Genomic DNA, 11,492 nt, shown 5'->3' with positions numbered 1-11,492 from the left:
GAATTTGGAATATTTTCAATTATATATCACTATTTAATTAACTAAAATATTTATGATAATTCATAGGTATTATTGGTTTCAATGAATGATGATATCCAAATAACAGGTCATCCTACATCAGAACTACACAGACACTCTCTTAAAGGGATCAAAAGAGATAAAGACTCAGTGAAATATAATAAAACAAGCCGTGGATACTCCCATAGAAAAGCTATTCTTCTTTCTTATAAAAGTATCTGGATAGAGCAGTCCTAATTATACAAGTGTTACCATTTAATGTTTTGGATAAATCCCCCCCTTGTGGTTAGGATTTCTGCCCACAGAAGAAAATAACAGATTTTTGTTTGCGAAAGTTTATGCTTAAAAGGGTATAGTCTAGGTCATTCTAGAAAGACTTGGAATCAAAAATTTAAAGCCAGCAGAAGTGATTCACTCAAAGGGAGAGGGAACAGATTTGAGGCACATGTTGCCAAGGTGCAGGGATCTGTCCCTTACTCCCCTTCAAAGATCCAGAGGCAAATGGACCCACATGTATGCCTGAAGATGTTTGTTGGGTGCACTGTCCTGGTAGACTCACATAAAGAACCTCATACTCTGGGGTGGCCAGGAGGAAGTGGAAATTCCTATCTTCCAGGGGACTACAAGACCCTAGTCTATAAGCTTACCCCAGTCCTCTATGCTTTGTAACATTTCTTAGGAATCTTTTAGGACATTTTATTGGGAAAATGGCACACACCACTTTTTCTCAAGAAAAAAAATTTAAAAATCATAAAATGGAATTTCTCATACATTAATGAAAAGAAACTTGAAACAAAATTAATTTAAACAAGAAAATGAATAACATATTTTCTGCTACAGAATTCTTGGGAAGCAATCTCGTTTCCAAATTATGTGTCTTGTTCATAATTTCTTTTATGAAACTTCCCTGCCTACATCCCCTGGAAGACAGACAAATTTTTCCCTCTCTATGCAGATCTGACAGAATCAGGGTTTGGAATATAAAATTAGGTAATTTTCATTATAATGCATGATACATACTGAATGCTTAGTATATATTAGACAGTGTTATTACAGTCATGTTCAATTGAATGCTGATACTTCAGATATGCTAGCTCACACAGAACATTTGTACATGACGAAAGTTAGAAATTTTCACATACGGTTATCTTGTTGGTTTGCCCCGTTCATAGAGATTCAAACTTTTTTTAGAGGAAGAAAACTTTGGTTGAAGTTGTTAACAGAATTTTTTAATGGAACATTTTCTGCTTGTTTTTTGGTCAAGCTTGCAAACACTAAGCACAGAAGATAAAATTTCATTGCTCACATTCCAGAACAAGGTTCTAAACCATTTATGTAGGTTATGTTAAAAAAATGAAGTTGTCCTCAGCGCAACTATTCCAATACAGTTCATGTAACAAAACAGTTACAGGAGGGCGAGAAGAAAGTATATACTATGGTGTCTAGTCTCATCCTTTGTGTTTTGAGTATTGAGGATTAGAAGTTGGTAACATTGCTCAAGAAGAGACCACGTAGGCTTCTTGACACAGGTGAAACTGTTTCAGGGACAAAGTTTACCTCTCACATTGTAGATTAATTGATGCTCATCTAGCACCCTAAGTATTGGAAGCTTTGACAGCACTTATACCCAGTGACATTCCCATAACAAATCATAGCACAAGTGAAGTTTCTTCAGATGACTTGGTAGGCATTAGGGATGATTAAGTGGGAGCAAGGGCACAAGAAGCAAAGACAGCCTCTAGCAGGGGGAATTAGATGTACAGACTGGCTTTTGAAAACATAAAATACGCCATTCACCGAAATAGTGATTTTCAACTTTAGCATGTATCAAAATCACCTGGAGCGTCTTTCAAACCACAGATTGCTGCATCTCATCCCCAGAATATTTGATTCAACATGTCTTGGGTGTGCTGATAATTTCCATTTTAACAAGTTACCAGGTGAAGCTGCTGCTACTACTAATGGGAACCACACTTGAAAATTTTGGCACTTGAGCAAATTACCAGACTTCAGCCAGAATTCTGTGAGCTGCTTGCTAAAGGCAGCAAGTTGAGAAAATTATGAAGGCTTATGAAACATTTTAGAGGACCACTGGAATCATCTAAATCACCCCATCTGTATGCAGCATGGCTGGGGATCTTCAGGTATATCCTCCTTCTTTCATCTTCAGTCTCCCTCTCTGGAATATAATGTCACTCTAAGTGTGGCTTTGAGTCAGCAACATTAATGTAATCTGGGAACTTCCAAAAAGGCAAACGAATGAGTCCTCCCCTAGACCTAGTCAATCAGTAACTCTGAGGATGAGACCCAGCAATCTGTTTTTTATTAATAACAAATTCTCAAGATAATTTTTATTGTGAGAAATGTTAGAATAATGCAGCGCTTCTCAGACTTAGCTATACATTGGAATCACCTGGAAGCTTTAAAAAACTATTGATGCTTTGGTCTTAACTCCAGAGAATGATTTCATTTATCTAAAGTACAATTGGGGCATTGGATATTTTTAAATAAGTAGTTTTAGGCTCACAGCAAAATTGGCTGGAATGTACACAGATTTCATATATATTCCTATCACCATGCCACATACAGGCACTAAAATTTTTAAAAGTTTTCCAGATGATTCTTGTGCACAGCCAAGTTTGGGAACGTTTTTTATTTAAACGTGCTGAGGACCTTATTTTAAACAAAGTTTCCTTTGATCGCATAGCTACCTTCACTTTTAACATTTTTGTTGTTGTTGTTGTTTTCATTTTAAGCTTTTTCAACTTTCTCTACTTTCTTTTTCCACTTCCTTGCCTCGTATTCACCACAAGTCTACTGTGATTTCTCTTGCATATCTACGATGACCTTATTTTTACCAAGGGGTACTTTTAAATTTCACCTTAATTGGATTCTGTACAGCATTTAGTATTGTTGACCATTCCTTCCTAAACTCTTTCATTGGTTTACAGAAAGCTCATTCTCTGAGATTATTTTATTCTTGCCACGTATCCTTAGGCTCTATTAAATCTTCTCGTGTACCCATTCATTAAACACTGATGTTTCTCAACATTGTATCTTTGGATCTTTTCTGGACTATCTAGCTTATCACGTAGCAGGGAAATTGAAGGTACATTAAAAACTTTTAAAATTAATTTTTATTTATCAAAGTAAAACATTTGAATAGTCTAAAATGCCAAACACTGCTGAAAGACTTATTACACAATCAATAGCATCTGGCTACTCCCCTCTACCCACTTTCTACATTACAAACAAAAAACCCCAGTAGAACTTCTATTTGGATTTTTATTGAATTTTTAGATAAATTTATGGAGAAATGGAGAACTGATATTTTGACAATATTGAAACATCTAATATGAAAACATGATATATTTCTCTTTTACTTAGGGCTCCTTTAATCTCCATCATCTAAGTTTTGTAGTTAGCACAGTACAAAAAAAAAGTTCCTTACATATTTCTTATTACTTTTATTACCAGATATCTAACGTTTTCATGCTTTTGGACATGGCATATTTCAACTATATTTTCTAGTTTTTTATTTCTAGTATATGGAAATACAATTGATTTTGTACATTGGCTAATACTGTTACCTTTGTCAACCTAAATAGCAAACTAAAAAAAAGAAAAAGATATGTATTTGGGAGTAGGGCATTGTAATGGGTGTATGTGTGCCATAGTAAACTATGTGCATATTCAGGGAAGTAAAGGAAGACAAAGGTTTTTAAAGAAAAAATGAAGACGATCACATAATTCTTGTATAAGTATCTTTAGCTACAAGAATCAATAACAAGAGTGACACTAGTTTGATGTTGAATAGGCAGTTGTTAGACAGATGTCTTTTCAGAATTATTCTTTGTGTGAAGTTGTAATAGCCTTTGTTCAAGGCTGCAGAATTTGCAGTCTTTTGTGATCATTTTTATCAGGCATTTATACATGGGAACCCTCTCTTCGTAGCATTTCCTGGCTCAATTTTTAAGGTTTCATTTTTAACACAAGCAACTCTATTTTTATTCTGACAACTTTCTCATTTCCTCCTGTTGATCAAGCTATTTCTCTGAAAACATCATTGATCAATCATCCTTGTTATCTCTTAGTGCCAGAATGAACCTATTCCAGTTTATTGGTCTGGTCCCATGTTGGGAAGAATGGTGCGTAGGAGTCGGTGTCAGAACTCTTTTAACTGCATTTGAATAACAATGGTGGTTTGAAGGAAGTGGCTCTCAGGCTAAGCCTACCTAGAGTTCATTATTAAGTTCAATTTTGTCTCTTCTGTAGTCTTTTGCTATCATCTCAAATAACTGGGCCAGTATTATTTTGTTAAGAGTTGCACTTCTTTAGAATTTTAGCAAGTGGCAAATACAAAGTTTAAAACTGGAAAATACAAAGTGAAATTAATAGTCATGTAACAATCTCCATTTGCATAATGGTTTAGAGCCATGAATCCAGACTTAAAGGCAACTAATTGAGTGAATCAGATATCTATTATCCTGCCAAGTGAAAAAGGTAGGCATTAAGAGGGGTAAGAATCTCATTATGACATGGAGTCTTGCTCTGGCATCCGTGGAAAACTGTCTACTGCATGAAAATGTCAACTTCTTGTCCCAGTTTGCAATTTGAGTGTCTCTTGGTTATGGCATCAGGTGGGTTTGGTAAACGTTTTGTGTGGCCAATACATTAGATACAAGTCTTGCTCCTTAAAATTATTATAGTTTTAGCATATAAGGCATTAGGAACACAGCAGTTCCCAATTTTAATAACTCCATGAAAGAAAGTTAGATTGGAAGAATGTAAAAGAATTCAGGATCTAGTCTAGTCTATTGTTAGATAACAAGAACTTGAAAACAATGCCCAGGGCTACAGCTTAATAATAGGTATTATTGTAGCTTTTCTTTGGAAATATGATTTTTCCCATATGTTGATTATAAAGGAATCTCAGAAAACCTCTTGAGACTAGAAAGCCAAACCAAGGCAGACTTTAGATTTGACATATACTCTTTAAGGTTTCTGGGCCTGCCAAGAAGTAACCATTTTTATCTGCTAGGAAGGTGGCTGTACTGTAGGAACCCTTGAAACCAGGCATTCTCAAATGTGATATTTCAGTCGAAGACTTGGTAATATAATCAGTGTTTCAAATTGTATCCTGCTATACAGAAAGAGCAGATTTTTACTGGACTTATGCAAGTAACCATATTGTCATAAGAATAATCTTGAACATTTTTGAATTTTGGTGGAATCAAAGAGAGAGAAAAAGCAAATTCTTCTATCTTTGTTTTAAAAAGTATATTTTACCAAATTTCTGTAAAGTTCAAATAGTTTGAGAGAACAAAAATTTCTTAAATTTGGAAAAAAATAACATTTAATAAAGAATCAACAATGTTTTAAATGTCATAAAAACATTATATTCATTAGTTGTTCAATCTCATGTAATTAATTTTTGTTCTGCTTGTTCTTGATTAGAAATTTTATAAACTCATCAGTTTCTTCATTAAAGTTTTGAAAAAAATTTATTTTGCCCATTGATCTTAAACATATTAGAAACCTATATTTAAGAGGACATATAAGTACCTGTTAGTCTTTTCCTTGAATCTGATTGCAAATACTTTTAGAGAATAATTCAAAATAATCCCTGTGGGTGACAAAAACTTAGAATAGCCATGGTTAAAAATCTGGTGGAAGTTTATTATAATCAGCATTTGACAAGATAATTTAGTTATTTTTGTGGCATACAATATGATAGCCACAATTATGATGGATAACATCTTAGGTTTCTAAGAGTTTTATCCAAATTTGGAATATGCATAATAATAACATACCCATAAGTGTAATTGAAACATCTGGATAGATACTCTTATCAGGTTGAATACATTTAATTATATTTTTCAATTGCTGAGATTTTTATTAACCTGATTAATGAGTTTGAAGATTGATTCTATTACTTATAAAACTATATATAGTTATAAAAATTGTTCTAAAACTAGAAATTTAGATATATTACATATTATAATATATATAACATTTATTAACATGGAAAAATTATTTTGTTACAATGAAGATGGCCTCAATCACATTGTGTCATTCAAGAGACACTAATTTCACATATAAGCGCAGTATTCCAGGACAAAGAAAATCAAATGAGAAAAGGGCAAAAGGCATTTTATGATCCTGCTGTCTGATAAATCAATTTGTGGTTGCCTACCTAATTATCAATGGTTTTTGTCAAATGCTATTGGAGAAAGATTTATGCTGATAGTGATTCACTTTACCTTATGCTAGGACATTAATAAGTGGATCAGTTTCTCTTTAGCTAAAACATTAGCTAAATCGCGTTGGGAAAATAAAACCCAGAAGCGGAAACTAATGGGAAACATTGCTTTTAGGTAATGAAGCACTTACATATCTGTTTTGAGGATTCATTAGTTTTAGTTTGGGGAAGTTTCTACATAACTCACCTGAAAAAATGCATAATAGTCATTGAAATATATACTGCCAAAGTTACTGAATAAAGGGGGAACTTTGGCATTTTATTTCATTTCATTTTAATAAACACTCATCAAAGTTTGGGCTAAACTTCAGGCTCTAAAGATTAAAAAAAAAAAAAAAAAGATGATCAAGGCTATATCCTACTACTTAAGGAACCTAGTAGGGGAGGAGAAACACAATTAAACCAACAACAACTCTACCAGGTAATAAGGGCTATTAAAGACATTTGCATAATGTGCTACAGAAACACAATGAGATCAAAATTGTACATTCTTTCTAGGTGGGAGATATAGTCTATTGATAGTGTTTTAACACCTCTTTGTCTCTCTTTCCCATAGGCTTAGTATTTTGAAGATAGATGCAGGAAGGGCCAAAGTATCCCCTCAGTAAACTAGAGGAAGTTAAAACTGCCCCTGTGGTTTGCTAAAAGGTTTGCATAAACCAAATGAAGTGCATTCTAGGCAGGTACAGAAGGGCTCAGTAGAGTATTTTCCTTTGAAGAACTTTCAGGAAGCATCATTATGGGTGGAGAGCTCTTCAGCAACGAGCAAGCACATTTGGGGTCAATAAGTGCAATTGTCATAGGTAACAGAATCTGGTATCTGAGACATGAAGCTGTTTTACTAATAATGAAAAGAAAAGGATCAGTCATGGTTGTCCCATGACAATTTTTCTTATTAATTAGAACAGGTTGTATCACATTCATTACAAACACAGAGACTATTTAAAGAGATGTTAAGATATTTTCCAGAAGCAGGACTAGCTACATAATTTGTTGAGCTCAGTGAAAACTAAAATGTGATGTTCCTTCTTCAAATATTATGAAGAACTCAGAATGGAAACAGCAGCACATTCATGCAAGCACAGGGCCCCATGTGACTTCCTGGCAGTCAGGCCTATGAAGCCAGCAGTGGTCAGAGGGCAGTATCGGTTTGTATATTGTAGCAAGCTAAATATTTATAGAATGAGAAACCATAACTTTGAACTACAGCAAATGCAGATCTGAGTTCTAGCTCTATCACATATTACCTACTGTATATTGAACAAGTTATAAAACTTTCTACTTCCTCATTGAAATGTGGCCATGCAAATTAAAACTTCCACTTAAGCTCCAATATTATATACAAATGCACATGTAAATTTTCTTCTGCTGAATATACAAAAAACTGATTTTGTTATTTAAAAAAGAATGTATCCAAATTAGTGGCTTTCAAATATTGCTGCTGATTTTAGAAATATAATTTTATTAAAGTAAAACAATTTGTTCATTTTCAGTTATTATTTTAATTTCCTTGGCCTTTGATTCCACCACTCACCCCAGTTGTACACTAAAGATTCACCATTAAAAAGATTATTTTAAGATTGGATTTGTAAATATTTAAATAGCTAAGTGCAGTGGCTTATGCTTGTAATCCCAGTGATTTAGGAGGTAGCAGGATCCTGTGAGCCCAGGAGTTTGAAATTAGAGTCAGGTATGATTGCACCACTGTACTCCAGCCTGCACAACAGAGTGAGACCTCGTCTCTAAAAATAAATAAATGAATAAAATACTTAAATAGAATTCATCTATTGAAGATTAAGAACATAATATTCATGTGTGTTTTATAATCTCCACACAGAAAATTGCATTCTTCATTTTAATATTTCATTATTACTTTTTGATATTCAGAGATAGACTCAATTAATTTATGTAATGCTTTACCATTTTAACAATATATTACTTACATTTTGTCCTTTAATTATATGAAGAAAAGGAATGCTGGAGCATTCTCTCTGGGTTGGCCGGGCAAATTCCTTCACCATCTCCAAGTGCTAGACAGCTGGCTTTTGCCAGCACATCATTAGAAAACTTGCTCTGGGCCGGGCGCGGTGGCTCAAGCCTGTAATCCCAGCACTTTGGGAGGCCAAGACGGGCGGATCACGAGGTCAGGAGATCGAGACCATCCTGGCTAACATGGTGAAACCCCGTCTCTACTAAAAATACAAAAAACTAGCCGGGCGAGGTGGCGGGCGCCTGTAGTTCCAGCTACTCCGGAGGCTGAGCCAGGAGAATGGCGTAAACCCGGGAGGTGGAGCTTGCAGTGAGCTGAGATCCGGCCACTGCACTCCAGCCCGGGCTACAGAGCAAGACTCCGTCTCAAAAAAAAAAAAAAAAAAAAAAACACAAAACAAAACAAAAAAAAAACTTGCTCTGAACCTTAAAGTATCTGTTCCCCTGAGAAACATCATTGTTATACTTACTCAATTAAAAATAGAAAGCAGCAGAAGGCAGATGACCTCTGTCAGCACCCAGTCCCATTGTCTAAGCACATCTCTCCAGACTATTGCAAAAACAGAGACCTGTGTTCCTGCTCACCCTTAGCCTGTGAGTTCCTACCTGCATTATGTGATGTTTGCTGTCGTGTACCATTAGTACAGGCAGGAGGCAGAGAAATTCTAGGCAGATAGGGGCAGATCTCCAGTGAAATCCCACATTCAAGCCAAAGTAGCCTGAAACCTGTGGCCCAAAGTGAGAATTTCTATTCTTGTTTGCATATTCTCTCCTGATTGGTACTTTCTGAATAATGCAGTTTTACCAATTGAATGTTGCCTTTTCCAAAACTACCTATGGCCCGCCCCATTCCCATCCTTTGCCTATAAAGACCCTAGACTTGGTCAGTAAAGGGAGAGAGGCGGTTTGACTTCAGCAAGATGACTTGACTTTGGAGATAAAATGGCTGGACTTTGCCGACGAAGAGATGGCTTGATTTTGGGGAAGACATGGCTGGACTTCAGGGAGAGCTTTCTGCCCTTCCCGTTGCCTCTGCAGCTCTCCTCTCCACTGAGAGCCATTCCCATTGCTCAATAAAATTATTCACGTTCAGCATCCTTCAAGTGTCCATGCGACCTCATTCTTCTTGGACACCAGACAAGAACTCAGGAGCCACTGAGTGCAGGTACCCAAAACAGGCTGTCACACCAGCCCTTTGCCCTCTCTGGTGGAGGGCAGCTGCCCCACACAATGAGACAAGGGGCAAACTCAGCTGTTAACACATAGCCATCCATAACCAGTGGAACTAAAGGAGCATTGTATCACCTCTTCTGGGGCCTCAGGGTCACAGGCACCCCACCTGGTCACTGCCGCACAGAGCTTGCTCATGTTGGCTCCCGGAATGGCTGGCTTGATCCCTCACACACTTGCTCATGTGCTCCCTCCTTCAAGGAGGAGCATAGTTGGCCAAGTAAATGGGGCTCCCCTGTTGCGAGCCTGATGAAGAGGCCGAGAAACATTCTGTACCACCATGAACCTTCACAAGAGAAAAACCTATCAAGTCATTGTGGGATAATGGGGACAGAAATTATTAATCTCATTTTACCAGTGAAAAATATAAAGTCACATGGATCATGTAAAATGCCCAAGATCACAAATCTAGTGATGAGCCTTGATGTGGCACTTGAACTTCCTATTCGAAGATAAATTATCAGTGATATAGGCCTCTGAAAACAAAACAGCTAGCACATTATTTACTTTCTACCAGCTCCTTTCATGAGTACTTCACATTTATTGACACAGTTAAGCCTACAATAAACCTCTCAGGTAACAATGTGACTCCTTTTTTACAGTGGCAAATACTGAGACAAAAGAAAGTTTGGCGACTTCCTCAAAGTCACCTTACTGTTAGTGAGTTGGAAAGTAGGGGGTTAAATCATCCAGAGTTCGTGCTCTTTTTTTGTTGCTACGCTGAAACTCACATGCCGACTTAGAAACCCTTTCTCAGAGCTAGGAGAGCTACCCAAACATTGCTATCCATGAGCCGTATAACCAGTTGGTTTTGAGAAAAAGAAAGAGAAGAATCTCCTCATCAGTGGTCAAGTTGTCATGTAGGCTAATTCAAGACGCCTGTATTAACTGGGAGTTTTTGTAATATTGAAGCTCTTTTTGTGGTTTTAATTGAGATCGACTCTATGACTAAAACTACAAATGTTTCAGTTGTTAAACTGTGTACCTATTACTCACAGGTCCTTAAATGTTAACACAATATCTTGGGGATATATAGGACTAACAGTAAAGTAGCATGTCCAACCTGTAACACAGCCAGAAATATGAGATATTATGGGATATTAACATAACCAGAAGTATGAGATATAGGCACAATAGAACTAAGAGAGAGGCGGAAATATTATACCACTTTTCTTAATCTGAAAAGCGTCATGCTACACCTATCTCTGAAAGCAAGGACTTTATTTTTCTATTCTTGGGTATTCAAACTCATCAAAACTATAAAAACATAATCCATAATTTATATTTTTATGAATTTAGTGATAAGATCATTGTATTTTCTTCAAATTATTCTCTATAAACTATCATTTATAATTATTTTAAATACATACATTTTGTAGACTTAAATACTTCTTCTCTCTTTTCTTACCAGCATGAAGCTTAGTCACCTCCTGATTTACTCAATTTAAGATGTATTCAGACCTTCAGAAAATAAGAAATATTCAAAACAAAAATATTTTATAATGGATTTCATCAGCTCATGGGTGAATCTCAGTCTTATTTTGTGGTATACATGGTAACATTTCTCACAAATTTTTCTGTGTCCCAAAGCATTATAATTTTGTTAGCGTCCACTTCGTGTTAAATAAAAAGGAACCTTATCTTTGGATGGCTATCATAGTAATGAAGAGAAAATTATCAGACAAATTGACATAGAAACATTTAATTTAACAATGATTCACTCAGTGTGTTGTTAGTTTTCAGAATGCATTTTAACATGTTCTTTATCTTAATAAAAGTAAAATGAGGTGTGTTTTAGTCCATTTTCATGCTGCTGTAAAGAACTTCCTGAGACTGAGTAATTTATTAAAAAAAGTTTAACTCACAGCTCCTCATGGCAGAGGAGGCCTCAGGAAACCATCATGGCAGAAGGCAAAGGGGAAGCAAGGAAGGCACCTATTACATGGCGGCAGGAGAGAGAGAGAGAGAATTAGGGGAAGTGCCACACTTTTCA

Source organism: Macaca thibetana, chromosome 2, assembly GCF_024542745.1.
Source record: "Macaca thibetana thibetana isolate TM-01 chromosome 2, ASM2454274v1, whole genome shotgun sequence".
Lineage (NCBI taxonomy): Eukaryota > Metazoa > Chordata > Mammalia > Primates > Cercopithecidae > Macaca > Macaca thibetana.
Note: the sequence above shows the minus strand (reverse complement) of the source record.